Raw genomic sequence first — 20,030 nt, 5'->3', positions numbered from 1 at the left:
TTGGGTAGGGTGCTCTTTTCAATTGCCAGTGCAGACTCGATGGGCTGAATGGCCTCATTCTGCACTGTAAATTCTATGATCTTGGGTAGGCATTTGTCATACCACGCTGTGATGCAGCCAAATAGGATGCTTTCTATGGTCCATCTGTAAAAGTTGGTAAGAGTTAATGTGGACATGTTGAATTTCCTTAGATTCCTGAGAATGTATAGGTGATGTTGTGCTTACTTGGTTGTAGCATCGACCTGGGTAGACCAGGGCAGATTTATGGTAATGTGCACACCTAGAAATTTGAAGCTGACAGCCATCTCCATCTCAGCAGACAGGGGTATGTACGATACTTTGTTGCCCAAAGTCAAGGACTAGCTCTTGACATTGAGGGACAGATTGCTGTCTTAACACCACTCCACTAGGTTCTCTATCTCCCTCCTGTATTCTGACTCATCGTTGTTTGAGATCGGACCCGCTACGATTGTGTCATCAGCAAACTTGTAGATGGAGTTGAAGACACATTTTGCCACAGTCGTGTGTGTATAGGGAATATACTAGGGGGCTAATTATGCAGCCTTGCGGGGCCCCGGTATTGAGGACTATCATGGAGGAGGTGTTGTAGTTTATCCTTAGAAAATCAAGGATCCAGTTGCAGAGTGAGGAGCCAAGTTCTAGGTTTCGAAGCTTTGATATGAGCTTGGATGGGATTATGGTGTTGAAGGTGGAGCTGTAGTCAATGAATTGTAGTCTGAGGTAGGAGCCTTTGTTATCAAGATGCTCTGGCGATAAGTGTAGGGCCAGGGAAATGGCGGTATGCGAATTGCAGTGGATCTAGGCATTCTGGGAGCATGGAGTTGATGTGCCTCATAGCCAACCTCTCAAAGAACCTTAGAATGAATGATGTGAAGGCACGAGTAATTGAGGCATGTTGGCTGGTGGTTCTTTGGCTTCGGTATGATGGTGGTCGTCTTGAAGCAGGTGTGAACCTCGGAACAGAGTAAGGAGAGGTTGAAGATGTCCGCGAACACATCTGCCATTTGGTCTACACAGGATCTGAGGGCACAACCAGGGACTCCGTCTGGACCCATTGCTTTCCGTGGTTCATTTTCAAGAAGGCCACTCTTACTTCATAAGCTGTGATGGTAGGTTAGGGTGTGTCCGAGGCTGCTGCAGCAGTTGAGAAAGGTTTGATGGTTTCCTCTCGAAACGGGCATATTATGCATTGAATTCATCGGGGAAAAATGCGCTATTGCTGGAGATTCTACTTTGCTTTGGTTTGTAGCCCTTTATGCTGTTTGTGCCTTGCCACAACAGACGAGAGTCCGTGTTGTTAGTTTGTGACTCTAGCTTAGTCTGGTATCATCTCTTGGCATCCCTGATGGCTTTGCAGAGGTCGTACCTGTATTTCTTGTATAGGTCAGGGTCACCTGACTTGAATGCCTCAGACCTTACCTTCAATAGGGAGTGAATCTCCCGATTAAACCATGGTTTCTAGCTGGGGAATGTACGTAGTACCTTCTTTTCCACACAAACTTGCTGATGGAGTCTGTGACGGCGGTGGCATACACGCTCAGGGTGGCCTCTGAGTTCTTGAATATGGACCAATCAACTGACTCCAAGCAGTCGCGTACAAGCACTTCTGTTGTTTATATGCCGGGAGAAGGAGCACCAGCATGTAATCCGATTTTACGAAGTGCAGTCAGGGGATGGGTCGGTAGGTGCCCTTGATGTTTGTGTAGCAGTGGTCAAGATGTTGGCGCCCCTGGTGGGACAGATGTGTTGCTGGAATTTTGGCAGTACACTTGTAGGGTTTATGCGGGCCCATGCAAATCTATCATTTGGAAAGATTTGAATGTCATTAGCGGTTTGGACACTGCGGTGCCCCTCCACTCTCAGGTGGGAGTAATGCGAGCGCGAATTGGTACAAGTATTTACAGGTGGGCCTGGGTGCAATGGCTGTTGGGGGAGAGCGGGAAGTTAAGAAAATGCTCAAAACTTTAAATTTGTCGGGCTTGCTGCAGGGTGGCTACCTGGACGTGCTGTAACAGATGCCCTTTGCACCTGGGCATCGAATTATATCACCTTCAATCTGGACCAGGCCCATCAGGCTGCCTGGACGACAGGATTCGCCACCATCGCTGGCATGCCCCAGGTCCAAGGGGTGATCAATAAAACCCATGTCCCCCTCTGAGCACCAGTTCAACAAGAGTTGCCCTTCATCAGCAGGTAGGGCTTCCAATCCCTGAATGTGCAGTTGGTGTGTGACCACCAGCTACACGTCATTGTCGTGGAAATTATAACAAAGACAAATTCTTTGAGCTTCAATTTAAGGAAATTTATTTGCACAAATATTTGCGGAGAGGGGAGCAGTCCAGCTCCATAGCCATTCCACAGCACTCTTGAGTTATACACTTGAAAACCATTATATTTACAGTGTGAAATAAAAAACTTTGAAGAGATAAACCTTGGGAATAAACTCAAGCGGAAATATGAATGTTTTGCTCTTGGTTTAAAAACAATTCTTAAGGACACATTTTGTTGTCCGTCAGAAGAACAACTTCACATAATAAGGCCGAGTCCAAAATATTAAGCCGTATTTTGTTTACGTTGCCTGACCAACTTATTTTCATTCAAAAGCAGTGTTAAACTATAGTCAAGCTTTTCCCAGTATGCTTCTAAGTGAAAATGAAATGAAATGAAAATCGCTTATTGTCACGAGTAGGCTTCAATGAAGTTACTGTAAAAAGCCCCTAGTCGCCACATTCCGGCACCTGTCCGGGGAGGCTGGTACGGGAAGTGGGTGACTCATTAATTTCCCTTCCACAGTCATGCGTGATGCTTACATCCTGACATCCTGGTGCACTACGAGATTCCCGATATCTTCGAGGGTGAGGGGTTAGCCCTTGGGCGACAAGGGTTACCTGCTGACATCATGATTGGTGATACCTGTGCCCAGACCTGTTATAACGACACCTATGCAACAAACAGGTGCATCATTGAGCAGTACATTGGCATCAAGATGCGTTTCTGATGCCTGGATCACTCTGATGGGTCGCTCCAGTATGGCCCGGGAGGGTCTTGAGCATCGTGCTGGTCTGCTGCGTCCTCCATAACACTGTGCAGCAGAAGGGTGACATGCTGGAAGAGGAAGAATGGCTGGCCTCATCTGACGAGGAGGGTGACTAGGAAGGCCCAGGCATGGAGCCCAAGCTTGCATGGCAGGCCACCCAACATGTGATCCAGGGCTACCGCACACAGGACAATCTCATCACCTCCCATTTATCAACTAGGAGGCATGTCTATCTGCAATTCCACTACCCTGTCCCTCTCTACCCCCCCCCCCCCCCCCCCCCCCCCCCATATCCTCTAAACCCAGGGGGATCCTCTACACCCAGGTCCAGCCCATCCCTAACATCTATTAAACAGAGGTTAGAGGCAGGTCATACTGTTGGTGCAAACATGTTTAAAGGTGAGGATTTGCATTGTTGGGCCCTAACCCCTAACACGGGTGCTGCATCAGTGCCAACTCAAGTGTTATCTCACTTTCTTATCATATGTGATCGCCTGTTCCTTCTAAGTGTAAACCCAGACAGTATATCAGAAGTAGAGGCGTCCTGCTGCATGTCTTGCATTCTGACCTGTGATGCCCTTGGCTGCTGCCCTCAGGAGGGCCTGGGCCTGGATGACTTTTGGGTTTCACAGGTGATGATGTGTCTGCCTGTTCTTCCCAATGATTATGGGAATTGCTTGCCATCCATGTATGTGTCCTGAATCTCGGAACAAACAGCATCCCCAACAGGAACGCATATGGCATTCGATTCAGTTCCAGTGGAATCACCTTTTTCCCACCCCGTTGAACCTGGAGCCAATCCAATTGTGTTGGGAGAGGCCCAGAACAGGCGAATATGGTTAATACAGGTCTGAATCTCACCCAAAAAGCCGGCGGGGAACCCGCCCCCCAAATTTGTTTTTTAAAAATAAGTTTAGAGTACCCAATTATTTTTTTCAAATTATGGGGCAATTTAGCGTGACCAATCCATCTAGCCGGCACATCTTTGTGTTGTGGGGGTGAGACCCACGCAGATACGGGGAAAATGTGCAAACTCCACACGGACAGTGACTTGGGGCCGGGATCGAATTTGGAACCTTTGCGCCATGAGGCAGCAGTGCTAACCACTGCATCACCGTGATGCCCTCATGCCGCCCAAAAATGACACTAAAGCCGAGATTCAACGAATAGGTACAAAGTCCCTTAGCGAGCATGTTTAGCTGCGTGCTTCCTGGCGCTTGCAGTGCCGAGAAACAAACGGCTATTCAATACCACTCGTCTTAAATAAGGGGTCTCAACAGGGAATGCATGGCCATGGCCACACTGAGAAGCTCAGCTCACCGGAACTCCTCAGTGTATCGCAAGATAGGATCCCATTTTTACATGGCACAGGGCTCCCCAGTCTCCGAACAGCAACACACAAAAAATGTCAGCTTGGCACCTTGGCAGTGCCAACATGGCAGTCCCCTGCTTGCTGGCAATGTCATCGGAGCAATGCCAGGCTGAAATCCAGGTGGCACTGCGAGGGTGCCAAAATGGCAGTGCCAGGGTGGCACTAGCAGTGACAGGGTACCACCCTGCCCAAAGGGCATACACCTGGGAGCCTCCGAGCCCCTGGGAGACACCCACATTTGGAAATCAGAGCTGAATGGTGCTTGCCCGAGGGATAGATCCCTCTGCCCCGGATAGCTACACAATAAAGTGAGACTAGCTGTCTCGCTTTAATATGCAGATTTGCTAAAGGGTGATCCTGCCCACAATGCACAGGATTTACATCGCAACGTCTTGTGATCGTATTAGATCTTACAAGGCGTTGCGAACTGGGTAGATCCGCGAGCGGGGTCTCCCGGCTTTTATTGTCCAAGCTGTGCAGCTGTGCAGCACGGCCGAATTCATTTCTTGGATGAATTGCACCCTTAGTCTCCAAAACGGAGAATTCAGCCCATTATTCCTAAATGGGTTGTGTTGTATTCTTTATTGAATGTTCATGTGAATTGTTACTTCTGTGATGACACAAGCATACAAAGATGGAGCTGAAGTAGGATATTGAGCCCCTCGAATCTGGTCCGCCATTCAATAAGATAATGGAGATCTGTTCGTTCTGTGGAACATGGTTTAAAAGGCAGGCACAGCCCCCACTCTGTGCATTCTCGAAATACTCGCCCACCGTACTCTCAGCTGGTATAAATGAGGCAGGTGCCGTGGCAATCAAAGCACTTTAAAGATGGTGCTGGCGCAGAATAATTGGGCAAGGCAGGCTGTTACTTGGTGTCCACGTACCCGAAGATGTCTTTTGCACTCGCGAGTGACAGTGTGCGACAAAGAGGTATGGCCACTGGACAAGTAATCCAGAGTAATGTCCTGGGGACCCAGGTTCAAATCCCACCATTGCAGATAATGAAATTAGAATTCAGTAAAAATCTGGAATGAGAAGGTTGATGATACCATGAAACTATTGTCGACTGTTGTAAAAACTCTTCTGGTTCATTAATGCCCCTTCGGGAAGGAAATCTGCCATCCTTACCTGGTCTGGCTTACATGTAAGTCCAGATCCACAGTGATGTGGTTGACCGTTAACAGCCCTCTCGGGGCGGCACGGTGGCACAGTGGTTAGCATTGCTGCCTCATGGCACTGAGGTCTCAGGTTTGATCCTGGCCCTGGGTTACTGTCACATTCTCCCCGTGTCGGTGTGGGTCTCACACCCACAACCCAAAGATATGCAGAGTAGGTGGATTGGCACGCTAAATTGGGAAAAAATAATTGGATACTCTAAATTTTTTTAAAACCCTGCCTTCTCAAGGACAATTAGGGATGGACAATAAATGCTGGCCCATCCAGTGATGCCCAAAACCTGTGAATAAATTTTAAAACTTCATGTTGACTTTTCACTGCTATGACTGGAGCATTCCACTGAGCACGATCAATGTTGCTGGCTGCCTGCACATTCTAAAGTGGGCCCATCAAGGCTTCTAGGTGTTCCAGCTAGCCTGTCCTTAAAGAGGAGCTGCACTGATCGCAAGGAAATTGCCGCTGACTATCTCTGTAGGTATTGGTTGCAAAAGGTAGTACCTGAAATGGAGCAACAGGGAAGAAAGTTGACATCAAGGTTTTCAAAGGCAGTGCCAAGATGCTGACAAGAGTGGGGGCCATGTTTGCACACCTCAAACATCAATCTCAGAAGGGAACAAGAACAGGTGGCAGGGGTCTGTGAATGAATCCTCACATGCCATCTCCACACTTTTCATGCTGCTCAATTCAGGAAGATACCACTGAGATGTTTGAAGCATTGGCAGGCCTGCCAGGCAGCCTCTAATCATTCTGAAGCGGTATGCAGGAGTCTGGCTCTTCACCGCATTACGCAGAATCCTAAAGTCCATCCTTTCCATCAATGAAGTGGTGCCCAATTTGTATTATAATTTGTAGACCCAGCCATCATGCAATGTCTGATGACGAGCATCTCAGCTCCCACTGCAGCACAGGCAAAAGCCATCCAACTTAATGCAGTAGCACTGAAAGCTCAGATGGTGGTCAGATCTATGCTTGCCGGCATGCAGGCTCAGACTGCTGCCATCATGACTGCAGTTCTCGGTACTCAATACTCTGGCAATTGGTCCTCCAAAGGATCACTGGATTACTGAGGTGCTATCCCAGAGGAGTGGCAGTGCCTTCCGGGAATGTGAACCTGCCATCCTTTATTAGGATGACAGAATGTTCCCTCCAGTATCCCTGTTATTACCATTCGGAGAGCCAGCCCAGACTTTGCCTCCCTGCCTTAAAGGCCCAGAATTGCTTAAGGGCATTCTGCAGGTCTTCTGCTTTTTACCATCCACGCTACAATTTCTGTGATAGCATTGCATATAAACAGTAGGCAAAGTCATCTGCAACACAGGCAAGAAGCATGAGCACAAATGTGAATAGTTCATTTCTGTTTGTATTGTTGGATAAAATTGCCAGAGAAAGGTTTGTTGTTGGTGGCTTTTATTGCATAGTTTTGGCCAAGAGGATGCTCTGATGATATGCTGTAGATGGATTGGAAGCTGGCGAATTGTGGCGCAATGGTGGTCATGCAATTAATTCCCATGGGAACCTGAGTCTAAATAGCTACTCGTGGGAGGTGTCTGAGAAACCTCCTCTTCTTCCCCAAGGTGACTTCCATCTGCATGGGACGGCACGCTGGCACAGTGGTTAGCACTGCTGCCTCACAGCTCTGGGGACCCAGGTTCAATTCCGGCCTCGGATGACTGTCTGTGTGGAATTTGCACTTTCTCCCCATGTCTGTATGGATTTCCTCCAGGTTCTCCATCCCAAAGTCCAAAGATGTGCAGATTAGGTGGATTCGCCATGCTAAATTGCCACTTCGTGTCCAAACATTCAGGTGGTGTTATTGGGTTACGGGGTTAGGGTGGAGGCGCGGGCTTAAATTGGATGCTTCTTCCAAGGGCCAGTACAGGATCGATGGGCCGGATAGCCTCTTTTGGCACTGTAAATTCTATGGCTGAATGCTAATAAAAGCAAGGTTGTGGAGAACACAGCAGACACTTTCCAATAAGTATAAGTAGGGCATCCCTCGAGTAGTCTAAGCAGTGAAACTTACTTGAGAAAACTGATGGTCTGCTCCATAATGGTCTTTGTGTCAGAATAACACTCATTGGCCTGTTGTCCTTGTGCAATGGCAGGGGTCATGTCAGCAATAGGTGCAGGGGATATCCCTCATTTCCAAGCAACCAGTCTCCAGTTCCTCATGGTGGGCCCAGGACAATAAGAACAATAGATTGCCTTAGCATAAAAATATTGTGGCTGTTGCCAGAATAGTGTGATGGCATGGGCAATGTAGCAATTTGCACATTTGGAACTACTTTCTCTGTTGACATATGGGGCCCGCAAATGACTACATGCACCATCGGGAATCCAGCTCCGAAAAAGCCCTGTTTCCACTCATCCTGCTTCTCTGCAGTTAGAGAGAAAACAATGAACTCTAAGCTCCTCACATACAGGATTTCCATCATCTCAGTGCAGTAATGGATGACAAACCCTAATATGGTCACCATGCCGTTTACTCCCATCTGGAGAGATCAGTTGTGTTGGTAATGTCATCCTCACCCTGCTGTGAGGTTGCTTTGAAGGATGTGGCAGTTTTTGAAGGATGTTGCACAGTTTAGGGAATAAGACCACAACATGGAGCATGCTGTTTGTGGAAGGAGTAAGAAAGTGGTTCAATATAATTTTTTAAAACTTTTCTGTTTGTATTTTTTAATTTTTATCTTGGAAGATTTTATTTTACTGTATATTCTGTGGTGATCGATGAACAGTCATAGTGGTTTTATGCCTCAGAAATCATTTTGGTGGAATAAGATTAGTTCAGTCACAAAACAATTACAAATAAGACCAGATTGATGAATTTCTGAACTGATCCATTCTGTTAGTCATGGTTCTGAAATGTGATTGAATTAATAAAGTGCTTTGTGGATTGTGCTTGAATAAATTTGTATTGCAGTACAACGCAACACTTTTAAATAAACAGGAGGCATAATTCAAACAATGGCTCTGGAAATAAGATCTTGGTTTATAATCAAATATCTATGGATCTTTACTACATAATTTCTCTTATATCCAAGATGGGCGTAGTAAACTGCATATTTTTGACAGTATCAGAGCAAAGAGGTTCCCAATGTAGTTTTATCCAAAACAGCTTATGCTGTTTTTGTTAAACACAGAAATTAAGAACTCTCAGAAAATAAGGGCTTCCATCAAAATGAAGATGTTGCTGCAGCTTTAAATAAAAGAATAAAAGTAAAAGAATGTGCTGCTTTATGTCATCTTCCCTGTAGGAGCCACCTCCTTTTAAAGCCAGAAATGGTGTGATAGGAAACAGCTGTCCTGTCCTCTGAGAAAGGCATTTGAAGGGTAGGACTGCAGGTCTGCAGATGAAAGATGAACTCAGCAACACAGACCTGCAGGAGCAAAAGCAAGCTTTATGTAATTTCCAAATATTCTCCTTGCTTTCTGGATTGTAAAGCTCTGCTTTCTAAATAGTCTATAGCTAGTTAATAGATATACTTTAAATTGTGCAGCAGTCAAGCACTCACATACACAGTCCTACTGTCAGTGATCTTTAATAGGATACAGAATGACACATTTTTAAAATATTGCATTAAATTGATACATTCTAAATATAATGAGCAAATAATTCTCATGTCATTGGCATATTCAGAACATTGACACTTGCTGTTTTGTGCAAACAGATGACTGCTTCAAAATATATTTAAAACATATGCATGGCTTTATGCTTTACACCCTTGGCTATGAATTTTTGACTATTTTTGCAATAAAAAGTTCTTGGTGTCATTAATATCAAAATGTTATCAAGGTGAATGTTGCACTCAAGGGGTGGTAGTGATGGTGGGGCGGGGGGGAAGAAAGCAAAAAACTGCTAACTTCCTGTCCAGGACAGGGACATGAGGAAAAAGATACATAGTCCAGATTGTACAGCCCAGTGAGAGGAGGGAACTGATCTACTGAGAAAAGGCACACTTGTATTTAAGCTCCTCAGCCAGCCGATTCATACCAAGGCTGATGAGAAGTAGTTACAATTTCTCCTCCGAGGTCTACAAAAAAATACACTGGTTAACTGCCCGGCCATTCAAAGAATTTCTCCTCAGCACAGTAAGTAACAGGTTCACATCAATAACAGGCTTAAATCAAGTTCCCAATTATCCTAATGCAGTTCAGAGAGGAAGGTCTGGGATCCGATCACTTATCTGCCCTTCAAACAGGATGTAGGAAAACAGGGAGAAAGGGAAGCCCATCACTATGATTGGACCAAGAGTAAGCACTGAATATATTTGCATTGCCATCAGATCATCGGGTTGTGCATAGCTCTATTTTTAAATTTGTGGCTCTCCATGTCACATAGGTGGCTAATCAGAAAGGGTATTATAAATCAATGTCAGTGAGATGTTTGAGAGCAATCCAATGAAAGCATTGCAATGACACCATATCCTGCACACTGAAGCTTCAGCACATTATTGTTGACAACAATATTCTCATGGTGGAGTAAGTAAATTGATTAGGTAAACAGCATTGGTAGCACTCAGTTGGTGTGATCATGCATGTGTCTTTATTAAAGATGTGCTAGAAAACAGAATGTCACAGGATATTAGATTATTATACTGGTGAATGATACAAACTTTATGTAGTGTCACCGGGTTATGATGAAGGCATAAGACAAATTTTATTTTCACCAGTTAACAAGAAAAGCATTCCAATATGCTTCACAGTGCCATGAGGAAAACTTGACATTTTCTCTCCAACCAATGGCTTTGGTTATCCGGTTACGTGGGTGAAATGCAGACAGAATCATTGTTCTATTAATACAGCACTGCGTGCAAATTAATTTGAACTCTACAACTGTTAACTGCAAAGAACTTAAAACAATTTGTCCAGAAATATTAAATCTATATCTGTTGCCTTTAATTTTTCACTGTCTTTAGTAGTTATCAGGGCCTAGCAATTCAATCATGCAAGAATACAAATATAAAGGGACAAGATGCTCAGGGTAAGGGCATGTGTCACATGTCATGATATGCAAGCATGTAACCAATGAACACTCAGAATAGGACACAACCAATGGGCAGTCAGGACACTCAGAGGTGGCACCACCACAAGGGGGCATGACATAAACACTATAAAAGGGATGAGGCACTCACACCCTGCCTCTTCCCACAGACATCTAGAGAGTTAGACAGGGTTGATCAGCAGCATCACACCCCAGCACGTGGCTTAGAGCAAGCTGGTACAGTTAGACTGAGTTCCTATAGTTAGGTTAGCAGAGAGTCAAACTCATTTGAGAGCTGTGTTAATAGTTCAATAAACACGTTGAACTCATTTCAGAGTCTGGAGCATCCTTTAGTTAAGACTGCATCAAGTAGCAGCCTGTGTTATCCGAAGCAGCATAACACATCACAGGCAGTGCATGATATTCATTCAACAGCAAATGCTTTCACTGTGCTGACGTCTCGATCTGCTCTCCCTACACACTAAAAAATACTTTCCTTTACTTTAATCTCAGGTGCTGATGATTCAGACACCAGCTGAGAACGAGTAGCCAAATATTCCTGAAGACTGTCACTTGATTTAATCTTTCCATGCACTGGCTCAGACATCGGTACCAAACATATTTTATATTTTAGACAAGAGGAAGGTCTTCACATGATGAATCACTGGCCAGTGTGCAGAATGCCAAGGGTGCAAACTTGCCAGAGGGAGAGATTGTATATTAGCTCAGCAATAGAGGACTCGGAGTGAAGCCCCAGCCAACGGAGAAACATCCTGTGGTGCACAAAGATTCTCCTGCTCCAACTGCTCCTTTCTTCTTGACCCACTTCTGGTCCGTGGATCCATCCACCAGCCCCACCAATGGAGTCAAACTTTTCTCCAATCAGCACTACACCTTTATTCTGCAAAACATCCACCCCACAAATGGGGAAAAGGTCCAAAAAAACAGCCTTGAGCGGGAGCTGCCAATTGTGCGACCACTCACACCGTGGCCGAAGTCAATGATTATTGTTTTGGGCTGTACCTCCTCTACATTGATACCTAAAGCTATCTTCCTGCTTTGTTTGTAAGTTTGTTAAAAATTATTTGTAAAAAGTGAAAATCCTAATAAATAGACTTAAAACAAGTCATTTCATTATGAGGCAATAAAAGTGTCAATCACCCAGACCATTTTAAGTATCAATAACAGAAACCACAATGCCTTGAAACCATTTAACCATATGTAAATAAACATTGTGAAATTGACCGGGATTAGAGAGCCAAAGCTGTCAATCAAGCAATATTTTCTCAGGGTAGAGCTGTGTCAACAAAAGTAATGTGTACCCGGGCTCTCATAACGCGGTTTGGCAAGTGAATAGGCATAGTCGTGTCATTGTTTGGCATAAGGGCAATGGTGGGTGGGTGTAATGCCATAGATTGGCAGAGGGGCATGAAGGAGAATGAGATGTGGGGGAGAGTGCCATAGCTTGACATAGGGAACATGAGGGGCCATAATAGTCCTGTCACATCCAGCTGTGAATGGAGGCGGACAATTAAACAAATCACTGTAGGAGGAGGCTCCACAAATATTCTTATCGTCAATGATGGAGGGGCCTAGCACATCTGTGCAAAAGATAAGGCTGAGGCATTCGCAACAATCTTTAGCCAAAAGTGCCGAGTGGAACTTCCGGTGACGGTGACGTGCTGAGCGGACGCACATCAGGTGGCTCTCCTCTTAACTAGAACCAAATAGGCACTTTTGGGTGAATTTTGCCCAAAAATCTGAAGGCAAATTAACCTCAACGGAGAAAAGAAAACAACCACAAAAGAAATGCCAGCAAACGGGAACTTGAGGGGTCGAAGGGATGACAGAAGTGGTGGAAAAGGCCACAGGCAGCAGGTGGACAAGCCGGCGGACCCACGAGGTGAGGTGGCCCCAGCCACCCAGGAGAGACAGAGACCATCTACCTGAGCATCAGCTGCCCCACCACGACCTGAAGACCTTCTTCATGAAGGAGCTGACTGCTATGAAAGAAGCGATCAAGACCAAAATCCAGGTGGCGGTCAGGGTGGCGGAGGCGATGGTCACCATGCAACAGACAATTGACGGGTTGGGGAAGAAGGTGGAGTTGCAGGAAAGGATCATCCATGACCTGGACAGAGCTTTGACGGCCAGAGCGACGGGATCATCGCCCTGGAAGCAGAAGTTAAAAGGTTAGTGGAGGCCCAAGGGAGCTTAAAGGTGAAAGTCGATGACCAGGAGAACAGGTCTCGATGACAAAATATTCTCTGTCAGAAGACATCGAGTGTAGAGGCCCGACGGGCTACGTCACCCAAATGCGGGGGAGCAGCGAAAGCGATCATCGCGAAGCTTCACCGATATCAGGACTGGGAGAGGATCCTGCGATGGACAAGACAGACTAGAATGAGCACATGGGGAGGGCATAAATCCATGTTTTCCAAGACATTGGGGCAGATCTGGCAAAACTCAGGGCTGAGTTTAACTAGGTAAAGTTTGCCCTATGCAAAAATGGGGTGCGATTTGGCATGCTGTTCCCAGCCAGGCTCTGGGTTACGTACCAGAACAAAGAGCACGACTTCAATACTTGGGCGGAGGCAAACAAAACTGTGCAGACCAACGGCCTGGATAAGGACAGGCAAGGCAGCAATGACGGCTGATCAGTGGAGGATTGCCAGAGAAATAGAGACTCATTGGACAGTTATCATGTTTGTCTTGTACTGATCAAAAAAAACGGGTCACAGGAGAGTGCGAGTTCAGGGAAGTGCAGGTGAGGGTACAGGCAGGGAAAGTCACAGTCAGCGGGCATAAGCTAGGGGCTAGATCATGCCCGGGACCACACCAGCAGGGATAGCTAGCACGGGAAGACAGACTGCAAGGGGGGGGGGGGGGGGGGGGGGGGGGGGGGGGCGGCAGTGCACCTCTCGGCAAGGAGGGAGCGCCTGGCCAGAGGGGGAATAGGGGGAACGGGTACGACGACGCAGTGAGGGGGGTGGGTGGGGCAGAGGGTAAAAGGAACACATAGGGAACAGGACGGGAAACAAGAGTGGGTTCTCGGATTGGCTTTTGCAGATAGGGAGCAGGCTGAGGAATCAAGATGGTGCCGCAAATAGCCACTTAGGAGGGATTGATGTGACCATCAATTCACTTGAGACACGATAGGAAGTAAACTGTGGTTTTAATAGACTTACAACTGAGCCTGCCTGCGACCAGAAGAACTGAGGGCAGGCTCACAAGGCACTTTATACTTCCGGTAGTGGGAGGGGCCATGGGCGGAGCCATGAGCGGAGCCGAGGGTGGAGCCCTGTACAAGCTCCTCATCTCCCCCTGTGGGCAGAGCCGCGCAACGGCTCACAGACAGAGCCAACGACACAATACTATACAGTGTGAATTACATGAAGCACATTCACCCCCTGTAAAAAAAATCAAGTCCGGCGGGGGTGACGGATCTACAGGTTGAGCCGGTCCGGTGGCGAGTCGTCCTTTGGGATCGGCGGAGCACCGGGGTTGCAGCCTTTTCAGGTGGCTGGGTGGCGACGGTCGGTGTGGATATGAGGGTGGACTCCGGGGGTGTTTCGGTCCGAGCTCCATTCCTGACCAGTGCGACGGGCGAAGGGGGGCGCAGGAAACCTATAGGCGTGGGGGCGCAGGGCATGGGGGGTTGGGTGGGGTCTTGTGTGAGGGGTACCTCGGCGGTGGTGGTGGTAGTGGTGGATCCTGCAGGCGCTAGGTCCCGGAGCGAAACGGTGTCCTGACGGCCGTCGGGGTATTCAATAAAGGCGTAGTGTGGTTTCGAGTGTAGCAGTAGTACCCGCTCTACTAGTGGGTCCGTTTTGTGTGTCCAGACGTGCTTCCGGAGGAGAACCGGGCCCGGTGTCCTCAACCAAGATGGAAGCGAAGCCCCCGTGGTAGTGCCGCTAGGGAAAACAAATAGTCGTTTGTGAGGGGTCTGGTTGGTGGCAGTGCACAGGAGGGACCTAATTGCATGGAGCGCATCGGGGAGGACCTCCTGCCAGTGGGATGTCGGGGGATTCCTGGATCGGAGGGTCAGTAGGACGGTCTTCCAGACCGTCGCGTTCTCCCTCTCCACCTGCCCGTTCCCCTTGGGGTTATAGCTGGTAGTCCTGCTCGAGGCGATGCCCTTGTCGAGCAGGTACTGATGCAGCTCGTCACTCATGAAGGACGAACCCCTGTCGACGTGTATGTAGCTGGGGAAACCGAACAGGGTGAAGACACTGTGCAGGGCTCTGATGACTGTGTGGGAGGTCATATCGGAGCACGGGGTGGCAAAGGGGAAGCGGGAGAATTCATCTATGACGTTGAGGAAGTACACATTTCGATTGGTCAAGGGGAGGGGCCCTTTGAAATCGATGCTCAGGCATTCAAAGGGCCGGGATGTCTTTACCAGGTGGGCCATGTCTGGTCTATAGCAGCGCGGTTTGCACTCCGTGCAGATCAGGCAATCCCTGGTGATGGCTCCTCGGTGGACAAAGGCAGATTTCGGGCTTTGACGTAGTGGGCGAGCCGGGTGACCCCCGGGTGGCAGAGACCGTTGTGGATAGCCTTTAGGCGGTCGTCTTGCGCGCTGGCGCATGTGCCGCGGGACAAGGCATCTGGGGGCTCGTTGAGCTTCCCCGGTCGATATATGATGTCATAATTATAGGTGGAGAGTTCGATCCTCCACCTCAAGATTTTATCATTTTTATTTTGCCCCTTTGCGAGTTGTCGAACATGAAGGCAACCGGTCTTTGGTCAGTGATGAGGATAAACCTCCTACCTGCGAGGTTTATCATGTCACTTTGATAAACCTAAGGCTTGCCGCACTGCAGAACTTAACTCCAGTGCCGTACGGCTTCCACAATGGCTTGAGCTTCTTTTTCGACTGAGGAGTGTCGGAGTTCCGAAGCAGAGAGGCTTCGGGAGAAGGCGGCTACTGGTCTCCCTGCCTGATTCAGAGTGGCGGCGAGTGCGACCTCTGAGGTGTCGCTCTCCACCTGAAAGGGGACGGATTCATCCACCGCCCGCATGGCGGCTTTGGCGATGTCCTTCTTGATGCAGTTGAAGGCCTGGCGGGCCTCTGCTGACAGTGGGAAGAGTGTGGTCTTAAATAGTGGGTGGGCTTTGTCCGCATACTGGGGGACCCACTGGGCGTAATAAGAGAAGAATCCCAGGCACCTCGAGGGCCCTGGGACAATGAGGGAGAGGGAGTTGAAAAAGTTCGACCGGGGAAGCTCAACGAGCCCGAGATGCCCTGTCCCGCGGCACATGCGCCAGCGCGCAAGACGACCGCCTAAAGGCGCATACGGTCCGGGTCGGGGCCCAGGACTCCCTTTTCCACGACATAGCCGAGGATGGCTAGAGTGATAGTGGGGAAAACACATTTCTCCTTATTGTAGGTGAGATTGAGTTTCTGGGCGGTTTGGAGAAATCGGTGGAGGTTGGCGTCGTGGTCCTGCTGATCATGGCCGCAGATGGTGACATTGTCCAAGTACAGAAACGTGGCCCGCAGCCCGCACTGGTCCATCATTCGGTCCATTGCTCGTTGGAACACCGAGACCCCATTCGTGACGCCAAAGGGGACCCGGAGGAAATGGAAGAGGCGGCCATCTGCCTCGAACGCCGTGTAGTGGCGATCCTCCGGGCGGATTGGGAGCTGGTGGTATGCAGACTTCAGATCCACCGTGGAGAACATGTGGTACTGGGCGATCTGGTTGACCATGTCTGCAATTCTGGGGAGGGGGTACGCATCGAGGTGCGTGAACTGGTTGATGGTCTGGCTGTAATCAACCACCATCCGGAACTTTTCCCCGGTCTTGATGACCACCACCTGAGCTCTCCAGGGGCTGTTACTGGCCTCTATGACTCCCTCACGTAGGAGCCGCTGGACTTGGGCTCTGATGAATACTCTGTACTGCAGGCTGTATCGCCTGCTGCGGGTGGCTACTGGTTTACAGTTAGCCGTTAGATTAGCAAAGAGCGGAGGGGGGTCGATTTTTAGAGTCACTAAGCTGAATATCGTGAGAGGAGGTAGGGGTCCGCCGAAGCTGAGTGTGAGGCTCTTGAGGTTGCACTGAAAGTCGAGCCCGAGTAAGAGTGGGGCGCAGAGGTCGGGGAGTACGTACAGCTGTAAATTAGTGTAGCTGGCGCCCTGAATCGTTATGTCGCAACGGTGCACCCTTGTATTTGGACCGAGTGCGAGCCCGAGGCGAAGGAGATAGTTTGCCGTGCAGGCAAGATAGGGAACGAACAGCGTCTTACCAGGTCAGGATGTACAAAGCTCTCGGTGCTCCCGGAGTCAAAGAGGCACGGTATCTTGTATTCGTTGATTTGAACAGACATCATCGAGCTCCTGAGGTGCTTTGGACGCGACTGGTCCAACGTGACTGCGTTGAGTTGCGGGTAGTCGGCGGCTCGATCAGCAGTGCTGGAGTGGCCCCGTGATGACTGTCCGCGGAGGTCGTAGTCGCGAGGTGAACATCGGGTGATGGCCAAGATGGCGGCCACCGTTGATTGCACGTGATGGGCGATGAAGAAGATGGCCGCCCCCGTGGGTCGCACGTGGTGGGCGGCGAGGAAGATGGTGCCCAAGATGGCGGCCCCCATGACTCGCACATGGCCAGCCACGTGGGGGAGGATTGCCAAGATGGCGGCCCCCATGAATCGCACATGTCGGGCGGAGGCCCAGTCGGCAGACACACTGCAACATTGCGGGGCCTGCCGGCCTGCAAGATGGGGGAGCAATTGCTCTGGACTGCGGGGGAGTTAGAGGGTTTTGATTTCGCCAGGGCCGGGCAGTGCTGCCGTGGGTGTTGGGCTGGCCACAAAAATGGCACGCTGGCGCTCCATAGTGGGTGGGTGGCTGCGCGGCGCTGGCCTGGGGCAGTCGCTGGTCGGGGGTCCATGATGGGGTCGCTTGCAGGGAATGAGTTGAGACTTTGAAACGCGACCTACATTGTGGTTGCTAGCGCTACTGTGTCCTCCAAGTTCTGGGCCCCTTTTTTGAGTAGTCGCTGGCGCACATAGTTAAACCGGACCCCCGCACCGTATACATCACGGATAGCGAGTTCCATATGCTGGGAGGCAGTTACAGCCGGAAAGTTGCATTCCCGAGCAAGGGCTTTTAAGTTGCGCAGGAAGTCCTCTAGCGACTCTGTGGGGCGCTGGCGGTGGCTAGCGAAAATGTGCCGCGTGTAGACCTCGTTTACCGGCCGCACGTATAATCGGTCGAGCATAGCGAGGGCCTCGGTATACGAGTCGGTACAGTTGAGTTGCGTAGAGATGCGATGGCTCACCCGTGCATGCAGTAGGCTGAGTTTCTGCTCCTCTGTAGTCTCGGAGGTGGTCGGTGCAGCCAGGTAAGCCTTGAAACACCGAAGCCAGTGTAGAAAGATTTCCTTCGCCTCTGCAGCCTGCGGGTCGAGTTCTAGTCGATCAGGTTTGAGGGCTGATTCCATAGTAGTTTTCTTAAGTCTATTAAATTGATGTGACCATCAATTCACTCGAGACACGATAGGAAGTAAACTGTCGTTTTAATAGACGTACAACTGAGCCTGCCTGCGACCAGAAGAACTGAGGGCAGGCTCACAAGGCTGCAGCACTTTATACTTCCGGTAGTGGGAGGGGCCATGGGCAGAGCCATGGGCGGAGCCGAGGGTGGAGCCCTGTACAAGCTCCTCATCTCCCCCTGTGGGCAGAGCCGCGCAACGGCTCACAGACAGAGCCCACAAGGACACAATACTATACAGTGTGAATTACATGAAGTACATTCGCCACAGGATTCCTAGCAAAGGAAGAACCCGGAGTGCAGGGGTGCACCCACGTGGTTTACACATAATTGGTGGCCATATTGGATGTCCCCGGGACAAAGGGGACGCCCGGAGTGCAGGGACCTGATCTCATGGTGAGAATGGTGACCGTGGTCATTTTGGACAGCACCCTAACAAGGGGAAACCCCGGAGTGCAGGGGTGCATTCATCAGGTAAGTATGGTTGATCCTGCAGGAACCAGGGGGACAGAAACCCCCCATCAGGATTATCACCTGGAATGTCAGGGAACTTAATGGCACAGTGAAAAGATCCGGAGTCTTCTCCCACTTAAGAAGTCTGAAAGTCAACATAATCTTCCTGAAGGAGAGACACCCGAGGGAGAAGGACCGACTGTGGGTAAGAAAGAGCTGGGTGGGACAGACGTATCATTCATGCTATGGGACGATGGCTAGGGAAGTAGCCATAATGATTAGTAAGAGGACGAGGTTTACAGTGACAAAGACAGTTACGGTGCATCATGGTCAGTGGTGTCCTGGATGGGGCACCAGTAGTTCTGGTAAATATACGCGCCCAACACAGACTTTCTAATGAAGGCCATGGCGGAAATCCCCGACATTGACACACATCAACTGATCATGGTGGAAGACTTTAACTGTGCACAGCAGCCTCTGATAGACCGATCAAACTTGTGGGAGGAAACCGGAGCACCCGGAAGAAACCCACGCAGACACGGGGAGGGTGCAGACTCCACACAGACAGTGACCCAAGCAGGGAATCGAACCTGGGACCCTGGCGCTGTAAAGCAACGGTGCAAACAGTGCAAACCAATGTGCTATCGTGCCGCCCACAGGTGGATTGGCCATGTTAAAATTGCCCCTTGGTGTCCAAAGGTGTGCAGGATAGGTGGTGTTACGGGGATAGGGTGGGGGAGTGGGCCTAGGTTGGGTGCTTCCAAAGGGTTGTGCAGACTCGATGAGCTGAATGGCCTCCTTTTGCACCGTGAGGGATTCTATGAATCAGTTATTATTCAAGTGATTTGGTATTTGGGGAACTCTAGCCTTTGTGGCTGGGGTGGAGGCACCAATTTGCTAGATGGAACTGGGCATGGGGGGGAGGGGGGGGGGGGGGGGGAAGAAGTGAGGATGTTGAGATTTCGGCACCAGCCACATGAATTTCAGTCATTCCTGGACCTATAACTTTCCAAATTTTGTGAATCACTGCCGGGGAAAAACACACACAGCTCCCAGTTTGCATTGCACTTTTCAGTTTCGACCCTTGTAACCTGGAAGGTTAGTGTGCCCTTTATCTATCTGATGTGTGTTTCCAGGATTTTGCGTTTTCTAATGTCGATTCCCATCCTGCTGGGCGGATTGACGATGTGATGTGGCTCAGCCCGAGTTGCTATGAGATGTCACTCACCATCCCGGGGGATCCAGATGCTTCAATAAGCATCCACAAGGAAAGTACAACTCCCGGCAGGCACGGAGGTCGGTCGGCAGGTGTGTCTGTCTCTCTAACCACATCCCACAAGTTAAACTAATGAGAAATAAACTCACTCGCCATCTGCGCCATGACGCTGCGCCTCAGCAGCCGCCCAGCGCCTCCTAACGGCTGCCTCCCCTCGAGACCCAGCTGGCCGCCGCGCCGCATTTTTACTCACGAAAACAAAAAAAA

General features: G+C 49.3%; 1 long non-coding RNA gene across 1 annotated transcript; it reads right to left on the bottom strand.

The window, feature by feature from the left end:
• Positions 1–8,581: 8,581 nt before the first annotated feature.
• On the bottom strand, positions 8,582–19,986 carry LOC119978533. The gene is made up of 2 exons (XR_005463479.1): positions 19,776–19,986; positions 8,582–8,989 (listed from the first exon to the last, which is right to left on the bottom strand). It is a non-coding gene; the product is annotated as an uncharacterized LOC119978533 (long non-coding RNA).
• Between the last annotated feature and the right edge of the window lie 44 nt (positions 19,987–20,030).

This window comes from Scyliorhinus canicula, chromosome 15 (genome assembly GCF_902713615.1).
Source record: "Scyliorhinus canicula chromosome 15, sScyCan1.1, whole genome shotgun sequence".
NCBI classification, from domain to species: domain Eukaryota; kingdom Metazoa; phylum Chordata; class Chondrichthyes; order Carcharhiniformes; family Scyliorhinidae; genus Scyliorhinus; species Scyliorhinus canicula.
This window is presented reverse-complemented; position numbering and strand designations above follow the sequence as displayed.